The 17,425-nt window shown below is 47.5% G+C and overlaps 1 protein-coding gene across 1 annotated transcript in view; it reads right to left on the bottom strand.

Moving 5' to 3' along the window:
• Nucleotides 1-17,425, bottom strand: part of SLC5A1 (solute carrier family 5 member 1) — a 142,848-nt gene that overhangs the window by 123,903 nt on the left and 1,520 nt on the right. The window contains exons 2-3 of the mRNA XM_063808216.1: nt 7,609-7,742; nt 782-879 (exon numbers count right to left, since the gene is read on the bottom strand). The gene's annotated coding sequence lies outside the window, so the exon portion shown is untranslated. The remainder of the gene's footprint in view (nt 1-781; nt 880-7,608; nt 7,743-17,425) is intronic.

The following is a 17,425-nucleotide window of genomic DNA, read 5'->3' as shown; positions in this document are numbered from 1 at the left end:
CATCTCGGTTTACTGCAATCCTGCCTCCCGGGTTCAAGCAATTCTCCTGCCTCAGCCTCCCAAGTAGCTGGGATTACAGGCACATGCCACCACACCCGGCTAATTTTTTGTATTTTTAGTAGAAACAGGATTTCACCATGTTAACTAGGCGTATCTCGAACTCCTGACCTTAGATGATCCACCGGCCTCGGCCTCCCAAAGTGCTGAGATTACAGGTGAGAGCCACCACGCCTGGCCCACATTTCCTCTTATAAGGATGTCAGATTGGATCAGAGCCCACCCATATGACCTCACTTAACCTTTATTATCTCTTTAAAAGACCTCTCCCCAAATATAGTCACATTCTGAGGTATTGTGGGTTAGGACTTCAACATATAAATTTTAGCAGGGGATACAATTCAGTTCATAACAGAGTGCGTGCAGGCATCCCAGCATACAACCGAGAGGTGGTCTTTCCAGTCCAAAAACGATGTTCTGAACATCATGGCGACCCACATTTGCATATCAAAGGACTAAGGTGGGAGGGCCAGGTTTTTCTCCGGCTACATAAATGACACACCTGGTCAAACCAATCCCCTGGGCCCTATGCAGACCAGACACCGCCTCCTCCAGCATCCCAATATAAGCAAGCACTTTTTCCGCCACACACGGGGTTTCTCTTTGTTCCGAGCCCCCACCTCTGTCTCTGTACAGGGGAGCTGTTTTCTTCTTTTTTCCTTCTTTCTTGCCTATTAAACTTTTTGCTCCTTAAAACTACTCCGTGTGTGTCCGTGTAACTTACCTACATTGGCGCAAGACCAAGGACCCTGGTGTTCCTCCAGTCATTGGAGCCATATCAGTAGGCACCACCTCTGCCATGCCACTGGATCATTCAGGAATCTGTAAATTTACATACATATTCATATGCATGTGACTATTCCGTGCTGGTGTGTACGGACAGGTGTATTTATGCTATTGTGTTTGGTCTGAATGTGTGTGTGTGTTGTGTAGGTATAATGTGAACATGCATGTGTATCTACAGGTACCCTCCTGCAAATATCTACATGTGTGGACGAGTGTGTGGGTGGGCACAAATATTTGTTCATTCACTGTGCACTCATCAGTTCAACAAAGATGTATTGGTGTTGCAGGCACTGTGCCAAGTTCTGAAGATGAGTAAGACACAGTATACAGATGCGTGTATACCAGGGTACATGAGTGGTAGATGCGTATTCCAATACTATGTAGGTGCCTGTGAAAACTTTGCACAAACTGAGAGAGTTCCTGATTGCACCTTTAGCATCTCTTGATGCTAAAAGACGCTGCAGTGGTCTCTCCCCAAGCCCCAAGGATCAGATTCCAACAATCCCCATGGAAGCCTCAGGCAACAGAGGCATCCTCTGCCCACCACTCCACTTGGGTGGAAGGCTAAAGTTCTGGGTCCCTCATCATCATCCCAGCCACTCCACCCTCCCCACCCATTGAGAGGTGAGACAGCATTTCTTGATAACAGGGCACCAAGAGTCCAGGCCACTGGAAGCCACCTGACCTTCACATGGTTTTATGGTTTCACAGTTAATATTTGGCCTTGGGTTATTTCTGCTCTAAGAGGTAAGCCAGAAAAGGCAGGAGGAGAGATGGGGACAGGAGAGATAAGGTGCTAGGTCACCTGCACAAGGCACCTGCCCTGGTAGCTGCCTCGGGCACCATTATATATGTGCAGAGTTCCAGGTCCTGCCAAAGGAGGGAGGTGTCCAAAGAGGGAGAGAGAAAAGCCTTCAGGAGCATGGCTGGGAAAGAGAGCCCTTTGCAAAATACTCCCCAGGAGCCTAGAATCCCCCTCTACAACCTCCTAAGGAATCCAGGAAGCCTCTCTACCAATAGCCAGGCTGTGCTTGGTCACCTTCCAGGACATGAGGAGCTCACTACCTTCAGGATGCTCTCTTTTTTGTTTTTTCTTTCTTCTTTCTTTCTTTTTTTTTTTTTTTGAGATGGAGTTTCGTTCTTGTCGCCCAGGCTGGAGTGCAATGGCGCAATCTCAGCTCACCGCAACCTCCGCTTCCCAGGTTCAGGCGGTTCTCCTGCCTCAGCTTCCTAAGTAGCTGGGATTACACGCACCTGACACCATGCCCAGCTAATTCTTTTTATTTTTAGTAGAGATGGGGTTTCACCATGTTGGCCAGGCTGGCCCTGAACTCCTGACCTCAGATGATCCACCCACCTCGGCCTCCCAAAGTGCTGGGATTACAAGCGTGAGCCACCGCGCCTGGCAAGATGCTCTCTTAAAAAATGTCTCCTTTATACTGAGACAAAAGTCTACCTCCTTCCATTCATCAATCCTAATTTCTCTCAAAAAAAAAAAGTATCTCCCTAAGAATAACTGTCCTTTGATTAATGACTCCAGCAGGTCCCTGTTTCAAATGCTAATACATCACCTGGGAAAAATACATTATTATTTTTTGGTTATTTGAGTGGTTTTCTTTCCCATTTGAAGTCTTTAAATTCCCTAAGAATAGGAATGGATATATACATATACACACACACACATACACATATATATGTCATACACTACCTAGTAATATATGTATGTATATGTATATATGTACACTACATATACATATATATACATGTGTATATGTATTTATACTTTATATGTAAATTCTATATGTGTATCTTATATATTTATATATTTATAATATATATGTGTGTGCATGCGTATATATATATATATATATATATACACACACAGACATATATACTATACTGTGTATACCACCATTAATATTTGCTATACTGGGCACCATGCTGAATTCACATGTGCGCTCTCTTATTCAATCTCCACAGCACTATAGACCATTATTATTCCTATTTTATAGAGGAGAACAGTGAGGGGTTAAGTACCTTGAATGAGACCTCCCAGCTAATTAGTAGGATTCAAACCCAGTCATTCTGATTTTAAGCCTGTCCCTTTAAGCACCACACTATAATCTTTTCTATGCCTTGCACATACTAAGCCTAAATTAATGCTAGGTGAGTGTATTATTTATTGAATTAATTAAATATCCCAGGCCAGGCTTGGTGGCTCACGTCTGTAATCCCAGCACTTAGGGAGGCCAAGGCAGGCAGATCACCTGAGCTCAATAGTTCGAGACCACCCTGGCCAATATGGCAAAACTCCCATCTCTACCAAAAATACAAAAATTAGCCGGGTGTAGTGGTACACAACTGTAGTCCCAGTTACTCGGGAGGCAGAGGTTGCAGTGAGCCAAGATTGCGCCACTACACCCCAGCCTGGGCAATAGAGCAAGACTCTATCTCAAAAAAAACAAAAACGCAGGCCGGGCGCAGTGGCTCACACCTGTAATCCCAACACTTTGGGAGGCTGAGGTGGATGGATCACCTGAGGCTGGGAGTTTGAGACCAGCCTGACCAACATGGAGGAACCCCGTCTCTACTAAAAATAAAAAAATTAGTCATGCATGGTGGCACATGCCTGTAATCCCAGTACTTGGGAGGCTGAGGCAGGAGAATCACTTGAACCAGGGAGGCAGAGGTTGTGGTGAGCCGAGATCATGCTGTTGCACTCCAGCCTGGGCAACAAGAGTGAAACTCCATCTCAAATAAATAAATAATAAATAAATAATAAAAATAAATAACCCACCCGTTCCCAGCAACACAAAACATGAGTGAGTTTATCACATCAGTCATTCGTATCTGGAAACAGAACAGATGAACTTACGTGGAGGACAAGAGACAGTCTGGGGCCCAGGCCAGAGAAGACAGGGTCTCACTCACTCTGCCACCCAGGCTAGAGTGCAGTGGCATGATCTTCGCTCACTGCAGCCTCAACCTCCAGAGCTCATGTGATCCTCCCAGCTCAGCCACCTGAGTAGCTGGGACTAAGGTGTGCACCACCACGCCTGGCTAATTTTTTTTTTTTTTTTTTTTTTGGAGAGACAGAGTTTCACCATGTTGCCCAAACTGGTCCCAAACTCCTGGGCTCAAGTGATCCGCTCACTTCGGCCTCCTAAAGTGCTGGGATTATAGGCATGAGCTACCACACCTGGCCTTAGACTGCATCTTTCGACTTCAAGGTGTTCCCAGTGTAGTTGGGGAGAAAGACAAAGGAAATGCAGTGGGCTTCTGAGTTTCCTCCTAAATCGCTCTTGAGCCGAGTCCATTCGAAGAACCTGAGTCCTTTACCTAGAATGCCTTTCTTCCCTTCGTCAGTCTCTCCTCCATCAAGAACCAACTCAAATGTCACCTTTTCCTTGCAGCTCAAGCTACCCATTTTTTTCTCTCAAGGCAGAGTGATTCCTACTTCAGCTGGGTTCCCACTGCCTTCATACATACCCTGCTATCACACACATCACATCATATTGCATTTGTGTGTTTATCTGTCTAGACACCATGAGGGGCTCAAATGCTGAGCTTTTTAGTCTCAGGGCCCAGCACAGGGCTTTGCAGAGTCAGCACTCAGTAAATGTATGTTGTCAGTGAGTCAGCGAGTGAGCAAGAGATGGAATAAAGAGAGAGCCATCTTGCAGAAAGGAAAAACCCCTGGGCCCAAACTAGACCAGGACTTTGTACCTCACAAATGACATGCGGGTTTTTATCACTGTTATGCTCCTGCTACAAGGGTTGGTATGGCAACCCCCTCCTTCTCCAGAGCCAGGGTCCTCCAGAGACCTCCCCACCACTCCGGTGAGAAGTGAAGCGTGAATGATCTGCCACCCCAACACCCTCAGAGAGGCCAGCCAGCCTCCTGCCCTTCTCCCTAGCTGTGCCAGAACAGCAGGGCCCCCACGCTGGAAAGTTTGCCAACTGAGTCCACTGGGGAGAGTCCACCAGGACCAAGGGGGAGAGTCTAGAAAACGTTAGAGGCTAAGGAATCTAAGATAACCAGGAATGAGTAGGAGGTGGAGAGAAGAATTCAGTGAGGCCCAAGTGGGCAGAGGCAACAATGAACAAGTTCCAGATAAACAATAAGGAATTTGTCAGGGCAAAAGAGAAGAGCTCCCAAAGACACAACTGTTACCCCTTTGGGAACGTTATGGCCAGCAGGAAAGGCCCAAGACCCAAGGCAAGTTCTGGGATGACGCCAGGTAGAGAAGGAGTCTGCAGGACACATGAGGCCAAGAGGGCACTTAGACTGTATATTTAACGTCTAAGGCTAGCTGTTCCCCAGAGAAGGGGACTCCTACAGGGCAAGGTTTTCTCTTTTTTTTTTTTTTCTGACACAGAGTCTCGCTGTCACCCAGGCTAGAGTGCAGTGGCGTGAGTTTGGATCACTGCAACCTCCATCTCCCGGGGCAAGGTTTTCTTATAGGGACTGGTGGAGAATTCACCAGGCCTGGATCAAAAAAAAAAAAAAGAAAGAAAGAAAGAAAAAAGAACAAATGGTAACAAGCACATGAAAAGAAGCTCAACACCATTAGTCATTAGGGAAATATTTAAAAAAATTTTTTTGAGACAGAGTCTCTCTCTCTCACCCAGGTTGGAGTGCAATGGCATGATACCAGCTCACCGCAACCTTAGCCTCTCGGGTTCAACCCATTCTCCTGCCTCAGCCTCCTGAGTAGCTGGGATTACAGGCACCCGCCATCGTGCCCGGCTAATTTTAGTATTTTTAGTAGAGACGAGGTTTCATTATATTGGCCAGGCTGGTCTTGAACTCCTGACATCAGGTGATCTGCCTGCCTCGGCCTCCCAAAGTGCTGGGATTACAGGCATGAGCCACCACGCCCGGCCAGGAAATACAAATTGAAATCACAAATCAAAACCACAGTGAGATACCACTGCCCACCCACCTACTAGGATGGCTATAATCAAAAAAACAAACAATGGCTGGGTGCAGGGGCTCACACCTGTAATCTCAGCACTTTGGGAGGCTGAGGTGGGAGGATCACTTGAGCTCAGGAGTTCAAGACCAGCCTTGGCAACATAGCAAGACTCCATCTCTACAAAAAATCAAAAAATTAGCCAGGCATGATGGTGCATGCCATGTTGGGGTGGAATAGTCCCAGCTACTCAGGAGGCTAAGGTGGGAGGATTGCTTGAGCCCAGGAGATCAAGGCTGCAGTGAGCCATGATTGTGCCACTGCACTCCAGCCTGGGCAGCAGAGCAAGACCCTGTCTCAAAATAATAATAATAATAATAATGTGTTTATGATAATGTGGAGAAACTTTATACATTGCTGGTGGGAATGTAGAATGGTACAGCTGCTTTAGAGAATAGTCTGGAGGTTCCTCAACATGTGAAACAGAGAATAATCCTATGACCCAGCAATTCCACTCCTACCCAAAAGAATTGAAAACAGGTATTTAAACAAAACCTGATATACAAATGTTCATATACCCAAAAGAATTGAAAACAGGTATTTAAACAAAACCTGACATACAAATGCTCATATACCCAAAAGAATTGAAAACAGGTATTTAAACAAAACCTGATATACAAATGTTCATATACCCAAAAGAATTGAAAACAGGTATTTTAACAAAACCTGACATACAAATGTTCATAGCAGCACTATTCACAATCACCAAAGGGTGGAAACAACTCAAAAGTCCATCAACAAAGGAATGGATAAACCAAATGTGGTATATTCCACACAATGGACTATTATTCAACTTATGAAAAGAATGAAGTGCTGATACATGCTACAGCATGAATGAGCCTCAAAAACATTATTCTGGGCCAGACATGGTGGCTCACGCCTGTAATCCCAGCACTTCTGGAGGCTGAGGCAGGATTGCCTGAGCCTGGTCAACATGGTGAAACCCCATCTCTACTAAAAATACAAACAAGGCCAAGCCCGGTGGGTCACGCCTGTCATCCCAGCACTTTGGGAGGCCAAGGCGGGCAGATCACCTGAGGTCGGGAGTTCGAGACCAGCCTAGCCAACATGGTGAAATCCCGTGTCTACTAAAGATACAAAAAAATTAGCCAGGTATGGTGGCACGTGCCTGTAGTCCCAGGCTACTCAGGAGGCTGAGACAGGAGAATCACTTGAACCTGGGAGGCAGAGGTTGCAGTGAGCCAAGATAGCGCCAGTGCACTCCAGCCTGGGTGACAGAGTGAGACTCTGTCTCAAAAAAAAAAAAAATACAAACAAAAAAAATTAGCTGGGCATAGTGAACAAATGGTAACCAGCACATGAAACACATGTACAGGTACGTGCCTGTAATCCCAGCTACTTGGGAGGCTGAGGCATGAGAATCACTTGAACCCAGGAGGCAGAGGTTGCAGTGAGCCAAGATCACGCTCCTGCTCTCCAGCCTGGGCAACAGAGCAAGACTCTGTCTCAAAATAAATAAATAAAATTTTAAAATAAAAAAAATTATGCTGAGTTAAAGAAGCCAGACACAATAGGTCACGTATTGTATGATTCCATTTATATTAAACGTCCAGAGTAGGCAAATTCATAGGGACAGAAAGCAGATGAGTGGTTGCCAGGGCCTAAGGCAAGGGAGGAATGGTAAGTGACTGTTTAAGGAGTATGAGGTTTCTTTTCGGGATGATAAACATATTTTGGAACTACATTAGAGGTAATGGTTGCATAATATCATAAATGTACTAAATGCCATTGAATCATACACTTTAAAATGGTTAATTTTGGTGCATACCTGTAGTCCCAGGGACTTGGGAGGCTGACTTGAGTCCATGAGTTCTGGGCTGTAGTGCACTCTACCAATTGGGCATCCACACTGAGTTTGGCATCAATATGGCGACCTTCCAGGAGCAAGGGACAACCAGCGGCCTAAGGAGGGGTGAACAGCTCAGGTCAGAAACTGAACAGGTCAAAACTCTTGTGCTGATCAGTAGAGGTATCACACCTGTAAATAGTCACTGTACTCCAGCCTGGACAACATAGCAAGATCCTGTCTCTACTAAATAAATAAAATGGTTACTTTTATGTTGTGTGAATTTCATCTTTATTTATTTTTTAAAAAAGAACATTGGTTGCAGTGAGCCAAGATTGTGCCACTGTGCTGCAGCCTGGGTGACAGAGTGAGACCCTGTCTCAAAAAAAAAAAAAAAAAAACGAGTATTGGCTGTCAGAGCCATTTAAGTCACTCATGGTCATTGCCTTCTCCACCCAGGTGGACACCAGGTCTCTCTGCCTAACAAAGGCAGGGAATTACAGCTAGGGAGCTTTACCAACCCCACCAGGTGCTGAGGCACAGAACCCCTCCATTGCCTGCCTCCTCTCCACCTCGGCAACTCTCTCTCTGCCTGGTGAGGCCACAGGTGCCCCTGAACCCTCAGAGGTGTCAGGACAGGAAACTGGGGCAGAGGACCAGCTCCTTAGCACTGCCCTTCCCTCAAGCTCACTAAGTGGTTCCTTCATGGGTTTGCACAGTCAATAATTCACCAGCCTGCCAAGGTGCTAGCGGGACAGAAAAGCCCCCCGACTGCTCTCCTGCTAAAGGGGCCCAGGCTGATGAGGGAGATTCTGTCTGCTACTCCATAAACACTGACCGTTTACTGATGGCCTACTATGGGCCAGCACAGCACATGAGATTTGACATGATTATCACATTGCATCCTCATGATAACCCTGTGAGACAAACAGTGTCAAGGCCACAGTAGGATTTTTGCGGGTCTGAGACACCTTTGCTTTTGTGGGCCCCTTCCTCTATAAAAATAATACTAAAAATTATATTTTACAGCTGCATTGATAAAAGAATATTTAATAATGTCTTAATATATCAAGACGTTTTCTTTGACCTAAATTTTCATTTCTTTCTTCAGATGTGAAAAGTAACCAAAACTTTTTTTTTTTTTTTTTTGTGAGACGGAGTCTTGCTCTGTCACCCAGGCTGGAGTGTAGTGGCGCCATCTCAGCTCACTGCTACCTCCACCTCCCGGGTTCAAGCAATTTTCCTGCCTCAGCCTCCTGAGTAGCTGGGACTACAGGCATGCACCACCACACTCGCCTAATTTTTGTAATTTTAGTAGAGACGGGGTTTCACCATGTTTGTCAGGCTGGTCTCAAACCCCTGACCTCGTGATCTGCCCGCCTCAGCCTCCCAAAGTGCTGGGATTACGGGCATGAGCCACCGCATCCGGCCCTTTTTTTTTTTTTTTTTTTTTTTTCCTAGAGGGAGTCTTACTCTTGTCACCCAGGCTGGAGAACAGTGGCGCAATCTTGGCTCACTGCAGCCTCCAACCCCTGGGTTCAAGCGATTCTACTGCTTCAGCCTGCCAAGTAGCTGGGACTACAGGCACCCATCACCATGTCAGCTAATTTTTGTATTTTTAGTAAAGACAGAGTTTTACTTTGTTGGCCAAGCTGGTCTCAAACTCCTGACCTCAGGTGACCTGCCTGCCTTGGCCTCCCAAAGTGCTGGGATTACAGGCGTGAGCCACCGCGCCTGGCCAAAAAATAACTAAAACATTTTTATGGACCCTTAAAAGTACCATGGGACCTAGAATATTGAGCCTCTTGTGCCTGATGGATGAGTCAGTCCTGGATATTACTGTTATTTCACAGATAAGAAAACTGAGGCTTAAATTACAGAGCTAAAAAGTGGTAGGTTATAGAAGGAGAAGGATTGCAAAAAAAAAAAAAAAAAAAAAGTGGCAGGGATACATTTGTGGGCAACTGATTTTAGAAAAGGGTGCCAAAAAAATTCAATGGGGAAAGAATAGTGTTTTCTACAAATGGTACTGGTACAGCTGAATATCCACAAACAAAAGAATAAAGTAGACCCCTACTTCATACCATATACAAAATTAATTAGGCTCGGCACAGTGGCTCATGCCTGTAATCCCAGCACTTTGGGAGGCCAAGGCAGGCGGATCACCTGAGGTCGGGAGTTCGAGACCAGCCTGACCAAGATGGAGAAACCCCGTCTCTACTAAAAATACAAAAAAATAGCCGGGCATGGTGGCGGGCACCTGTAGTCCCAGCTACTTGGGAGGCTGAGGCAGGAGAATGCTGTGAATCCTGGAGGCAGAGCTTGCAGTGAGCCGAGATCACGCCACTGCACTCCAGCCTGGGCAACAGAGCGAGACTCCATCTCAAAAAAAAAAAAGAAAAAAGAAAGAAAATAGTCTGGAATTAGATAGTGGTGCTGGTTGTGCAACCTTATCAATATACCAAAAACCACTGAATTGTACACTTTAAAATGGTGAGTTTTATGGTATGTGAGTTGAATCTCTATTTTTAAAAAGTAAAATTATTGTAATGGTTGTGTAATTATAAACATACTAAATATCGAATTGTACACTTTAAAGGGTGAATTGTATGGCATGTGAATTACATCTCAAGAAAGCTATTACCAAAAAAAAATTATAGGATTAGTGATCAAATCCAGGTCTTTCCATTCCCAAAACAAATACTCCTAACTGCTCTCCCACTCTGCCTTATTTGCCAACTGACTAGTCCCAAAGGGGCTCTTTACCTCCCTGCTTGCAACACACAAGCTCCTTTTCCTCTCCTACCCTGCCCTCTGAGCACCAAAAAGGCAAATGGTTTCTTCTGTTTTTCGTATTTTATTTTATCTCCACAAAAACTGAAGCACTGTATGGTTTCTTCTTTCTAAGCACAGTGTTGTCCAGCTCAGGCCCTCCTCAAAAGCTCTTAAGTACCTGCAATCCAAAGTCCATTCTCTTTCTCTGAATTATGGAAAGAGGGAAAATAAAATAATAAAGTCGTCCAATCTCCTTAACTGGGAAACCAAGGCCTCTCAAGATCTGGCACCATCTTTGTTTTCCTAGGACCCTGCTCCACATGGCCAAACAAATCTCGTTGTCCTTCCTTGAGCCATGTCCTTTGCTGCTGTCCCAGTGCCTGCAAACCCACTCTCCACCCCTCCACTGCATGGCTAAATCCTGACTGTCTGCTCTGATGCTACCTGGCACTTTCTCTCTGAGTTCACAGTTTCACGCACCCATGCACAAGCATTAACTGCACTTCCTCTGAGCTCTCATGGGTCTCTATTTATCCCTCTACACATTTTTCCCTATATTAAATCACTGATACATATATTCCTTGAGGACTGCACAGTCAACAACCCAACTGGTTGTTGGCACACTGTGACACTCACAAAAGTCACACTACGACACTCACAAAAGTCTGGCACACTGCGACACTCAACCAAAGTCACACCAAACCCACTAAAGTGAATTCAATCTCGCCCCCAATCATCCCTCTGCTCTTTTTTCCCTAATGGCAGTTTTCCTGCCAACTAAAAACACTACAGGCAATTTGAACATGATGTTTAGAATTATAATGGATGAAAACCAGTTACAGCCACATTCATTTCATATAAATTAACCTCTGTGAGCTTTATTGCCTTGGTTGTCTTGACTACCCAGCTGTCGGTTGGCATACCCTGCTCAGCCCAAGAGGTGGAAATGTTCCCCTAGCACAGTGATGTCAGCTGGAGTTAAAGGAAGAGAGTGAGATCAGAGCCTGAAGTACCAGCAACTTCTTGAGTGGTTCACACCACCATCTCATGGGGACCCCTCCTACCTGTTCCTCAACTCCAACTGAGACAGCCACGGGGTTGGGAAGTCCAAGGGGGTGTGCCACAGTTGTGCTCTGACAAGGTGTCAGGAAGGGAGCCAGACAGAGACAGGCCAACCCCTACTCTGGGTTTCCCTTAGGTTGTCTTCATCGGAAATGCCTCTCAATTTCCTAACCACTGCTGCCCCCTGGTGCCCTGATCTGCCACACCCTACAACACACCACCAGCCCTACCCTATGGAACATCAGAAATACATCCCAACAGCCGGGCGCAGTAGCTCACGCCTGTAATTCCAGCATTTTAAGAGGCCGAGGCAGGCAGATCACCTGAGGTCGGAGTTCGAGACCAGCCTGAGCAACTGGAGAAACGCCATGGCTCACACCTGTAATTCCAGCACTTTAAGAGGCCGAGGCAGGCAGATCACCTGAGGTCAGAGTTCGAGACCAGCCTGAGCAACTGGAGAAACACCATCTCTACTAAAAAAAAAAAATACAAAATTAGCCAGGCGTAGTGGCGCATGCCTGTAATCCCAGCTACTCAGGAGGCTGAGGCAGGAGAATCGCTTGAACCCAGGTGGCGGAGGTTGTGGTGAGCCAAGATCGCGCCATTGCACTCCAGCCTAGGCAACAAGAGCGAAACTCTGTCTCAAAAAAAAAAGAGAAAGAAAGAAAATAAATACATCTCAGCACTTTGGGAGGCCAAAACGGGTGGATCACTTAAGGTCAGGAGTTCAAGACCAGCCTGGCCAACATGGGGAAGCCCCTTCTCTACTAAAAATACAAAAATTATCTGGTTGTGGTGACACACACCTGTCCCAGCTACTCAGGAGGCTGACTCGGGGAATTGCTTCCACCCGGGAGGCAGAGGTTGCAGTGAGCTGAGATTGCGCCACTGCACTCCAGCCTGAACGACAGAGTAAGACCCTGTCTCAGAAAACAAAAACAAACAAACAAAAAAATGTGATTTACATTTTCTAGTAGCCACATTTTAAAAGGTAAAAATAAACAGGTGAAATTAATTTTAATAATACATTTATTTTTATGACCAGGCACAATGGCCTACACCTGTAATCTCAGCACTTTCAGAGGCCAAGGCAGAAGGACCTCCTTGCTGGTTTCAAGAGTTTGAAACCAGCCTAGGCAACATAGTAAGGCCACGTCTCTACAAAATAATATTAATATTAATGTATTCTATGTAGCCCAGTATATACAAACTATTAGCAGTTCAATGTATAATCAGTATTTTAAAAAAAATTTTTTTTTGAGACAGAGTCTCTCCTGTCGCCATGCTGGAGTGCAGGGGTGCCATCTTGGCTCACTGCAACCTCCACGTCCCAGATTTAAGTGATTCTCCTGCCTCAGCCTCCCTAGTAGCTGGGACCACAGGCGTGCACCACCACACCCAGCTAATTTTTAAATATTTTTTAGTAGAGACGGGGTTTCAGCATGTTGCCCAGGATGGTCTTGATCTTCTGGCCTCGTGATCCACTCGCCTCGGCCTCCCAAAGTGCTGGGATCACAGTCATAAGCCACCATTCCTGGCCCAGTATAAAAATTATTGAGATATTCTACATTCTTTCTTCCATGCTAACTCTTCAAAATCTAGTGTGTCCTTTATACTTCCAGTACACCTGAAATCAGACAAGCCACATGTCAAGTGCCCAAAAGCCACATGTGGTTCATGGCTACTGTGCTGGAGAGCCTAGTGTCTGTGCTGGACAACTTAGTGCTTGTCCCTTGAACAGTACTGTCTCTGTGGGCCTAACCAGAGCTGCCTGTGCCCTGAACCAAATTTATCTCTAGGCCAGTCCTGTTCCCTGTGCTCCAAGCTCAGAGACCCAGCTTCCTGCTTGTCATCTCCGCTTTCCTGTCTTACAGAAATCTCTAAGTTTATCAAAACTGCATTTGCATTTTCCTCCCCAAAATGTATCTCCCACAACCCACTCCAACTCAGTAAATGGCACCATAATCCACCCAGTTGCTAGAAGTCAAATCCAAGGAGTCTCATTTTCCTTCATCCAAATGGTCATAAAGTCCTGTCAATTCCATCCATAGATATATCTGTTCACCTGCATCCATCTCCACTGCTATTGCCCTAGTCCAGGCCACCATCATTTTGCCTGGACTACAAAATGATTCCTTTTCATTTATTTATTATTTATTTATTTATTTATTTTTGAGACAGAACCTCCGCCTCCCGGGTTCAAGCGATTCTCCTGCCTCAGCCTCCCGAGTAGCTGGGACTACAGGTGCACGCCACCACGCCTGGCTAATTTTTGTATTTTTAGTAGACACGGGGCTTCACCATGTTGGCCAGGATGGTCTCGATCTCTTGACCTCATGATCCGCCCGCCTCAGCCTCCCAAAGTGCTGGGATTACAGGCGCGAGTCACTGCGCCCAGCCTCAGTGATTTCTAACTAGTTTAACTCCCACCTTCCCACCTTCTCACTCTATACCCACACAGAGCAGCCTGAGGGACTGGACCACTCCCCTACCCACATCCCTCCACCAGCTTCCCGATGCCTTCTACTAAAATCCAAACTCCTGGCCTAGTTTTGCCACACCCTCCACAACTTGCTCCCTGCACCTCACTGCCCATCACTCTCCCACTGGCCATATGCCTCAAATCTGCTAAACTCGTTTCCACTTCCTGGTCCCTTTCTCTGGAATGCTCTTCCTCCAGACCCTTCCATGCCTGGCTCCTTCTCATCATTCGGGTCTCCAGAGTGGCCTTCCCTCTCCACCTTATCTGCAATAGTCCCTTCATCCTTAGTCATTTGCTAGCCCATCATCTTTTTATGTTCTCCAGAGCATTCATCATTTCCTGATATTATTTGTCTAATTGGTTATTTGCCTTCTGTCTTCTTCCAGTACAACATAAGCTCCATGACAGAAAGCATTTCTCCTGTATTGTTCATTGCTGTTTTGGGAGCAAATAGAACAGCGTCCAACACAGAGTAACACATGCATGAGTGAGTGAGTGGATGAATGCTATTCCCACTGTCTGGAACACTCTTTCCATCCCATGGCTCCTCCTCTTTCAGGTCTTAGGCTAAGTGTCACCTGCTCAGAGAGTCGTCCCAGAATGGCCTGCTTTGTTCTCTATCTTAGCACCCTCCTTGCTACCCTCACAGCACATACCACAATTTTAACTTTTTTTTTTTTTTTTTTTTGAGACAGAGTTTCACTCTTGTTGCCCAGGCTGGAGTGCAGTGGTGCAACCCCGTTCACCACAACCTCTGCCTCCCGGGTTCAAGCGATTCTCCTGCCTCAGCCTCCCAAGTAGCTGGGATTAGAGGCATGTGCCACCACGCCCAGCTAATTTTGTATTTTTAGTAGAGATGGGGTTTCTCCATGTTGGTCAGGCTGGTCTCCAACTCCCAACCTCCGGTGATCCGCTGGCCTCGGCCTCCCAAAGTGCTGGGATTACAGACATGAGCCGCCGTGCCTGGTATCAGAATTTTTACTTTAACCAATTCGTTTACTTGCATTTTTGTCTTCTCCCATTGCCCTTATCACCACTTCTAGACACTGCACTCCATAAACAGGGTCAATGTCTGTACAGTTCACTCCTGTCACTCACTGCCTGGCACAAAGCCTGGCATGTGGTGGATGTCCAATAAACACTGGTTGTGAATGAATAACCAACTCTTCCTGGGACTTCCCAGGCCTGCCCAGGAGAACAATCCCCTGGGAGTATCCCACCAGGTCCCTACAAAAAACTTGCCTCGCCCAGGTCACCTCTGATTTCCAGGAGCTGTAGCTCCCGCCTCACTGGAACACTGAGGCTGCCTGGGCATGATGTGAGCTGGGGACCCCAGCTTCAAAGAAAGGAGTGGGACTGGGGCAGAAAGAGAGAGGATCGTTGTCCCCAGAGTATACATCTGAGTCTTGCCAATTCCCCTCCCTCCCTCCCCCAGGGTCATCAGACCCCTCCTCCCACCAAGGGTCCCAGGAGTCCACCCAGGTTGGGCTGAGGGAGGGTTTCTGACCCAGCTCCCACCTTCCCCAGTGCCTATCCCAACCCCACTGGGCTGAACACACAGCCAGGGACTTCGGTACTCCCACTTACGAAGCCAGAAAGCAACAGAGTCTGTCGGCGGGAGCTCCCCATCCCCACACTGTGGCTAGACAGAGTTCTACAACATCCTTGGGCACACCTGAAATCAGACAAGCCACATGTCAAGTGCCCAACAGCAACACGTGGTTAGTGGCTATTGCACCAGACAGCTTAGCTCTTGCTCCCCGAACATCATGGCCCCAGGATTTCTGTTAGAAACCCTTCTACTCAAGTCTCAAGCCTTAGAGATCATAGAACCCAAGCTCTTCACTGCTGTAAAAGCCCAGAGAGCAGCAGAGACAGGCCCAGGGTCACACAGCCCAGGCCAGAACCCCAGGCTCCTATGGGTGGGGGTAACAGACACAGCGTCCCCTGGAGCCCAGGAGTTCAGGCCACCCCTGCCTTTTCTCATTTCTTTCTTCCATTCTTCCTCCCCTGCATCAGGAAAACCATGAGAGGTCAGGTTATAACTTCCTCACACCTGGGCTTTCACCTCCATGGTTATATTTCCAAACCCACAGTACCGGGCAGGGCAAGGAAGTAGGTGGCAGGTTTTGGTTTGGGGGGATTTTGTTTGTTTGAGAGGGGTCTCCTCGCTGTCACCCAGGCTGGAGTGCAGTAGTGTAATCAAATGCACCACTGGAGTGCAGTCGAGGATCACTGCAGCCTCGACTTCCTGGGCTCAAGCCCCATCTTCCCACCTCGGCCTCCCATGTCCAGCTAATTTTTTTTCTTTAGAGATGGGGTTACTTACTACGTTGCCCAGGCTGGTCTTGAACCCCTGGCCTCAAGTGATCCTCCCCACCTTGGCCTCACAAAGTGCTGAGGTTATGGGTGTGAGCCACCATGCCCAGGCTGTCTCCCCTTTCTGAAAGCTGTCCGTGATGACACCGAGGCCTGGGTGAAGTGACCTGCACAAGCACACACAGTGAGGTGGAAGCACTGCCGCGACCAGCACAGGAATGCTCTCTCCAGCTCAGGGCTGGGTCCCACTGCCCTGGCACCTCCTGGAAGGGCCCGGGTCTGGGCCCCCATGCTGCCAGCTCTGACATAGAAGGCAGTCAGTGGATCAGGCCCAGCCCACAGCTGCTCCAGGTCCGGGAAGGATCAGACCCAGCCCACAGCCAATCCGCGTCGGGCGGGGAAGGGCTGAACGTGGAGTAACTCTCAGTACAGCCGCTGAAAGCCAGGGCTCTGGCCCCTCCACTGCCACTCTTCTGCTCCAGGGACAGCTGTGCTGGCCGAGCGCCACCTCAGGAGCGGGTCAGCATCGTTGTCCCCTCTGCCCCCCAAGGGCCTGGGAGATCCTGAGGGGAAAAAACCAAAGCCCTTTGGCAAGTAACTCTGACCAAAAACAGAAAAAAAACGGCCGGGCACAGTGGCTCACACCTGTAATCCCAGCACTTTGAGAGGCCGAGGCGGGCAGACTCTTGAGGCCAGGAGTTCAAGACCAGCCTGGCCAACATAGTGAAACCTCGCCTCTACTAAAAACACAAAAATTAGCCAGGCGTGGTGGTGAGTGCCTGTAATCCCAGCTACTCAGGAGGCTGAGGCAAGAGAATCATTTGGACTCGGAAGGGAGAGGTTGCAGTGAGCAGAGATCGCACCACTGCACTTCAACCTGGGCAACAGAGCAAGACTCAAAAAAAAAAAGAGGCCGGGCACGGTGGCTCACGCCTGTAATCCCAGCACTTTGGAAGGCTGAGGTGAGCGGATCACGAGTTCAGGAGATCGAGACCATGCTGGCTAAGACGGTGAAACCGCGTTTCTACTAAAAATACAAAAAATTAGCCGGGCGTGGTGGCGGGCACCTGTAGTCCCAGCTACTCGGGAGGCTGAGGCAGGAGAATGGCGTGAACCCGGGAGGCGGAGCTTGCAGTGAGCTGCACTCCAGCCTGGGCGACA

The sequence above is a fragment of the Pan troglodytes genome, chromosome 23, assembly GCF_028858775.2.
Source record: "Pan troglodytes isolate AG18354 chromosome 23, NHGRI_mPanTro3-v2.0_pri, whole genome shotgun sequence".
NCBI lineage: Eukaryota > Metazoa > Chordata > Mammalia > Primates > Hominidae > Pan > Pan troglodytes.
Note: the sequence above shows the minus strand (reverse complement) of the source record. Positions and strands in the feature narration are given on the sequence as shown.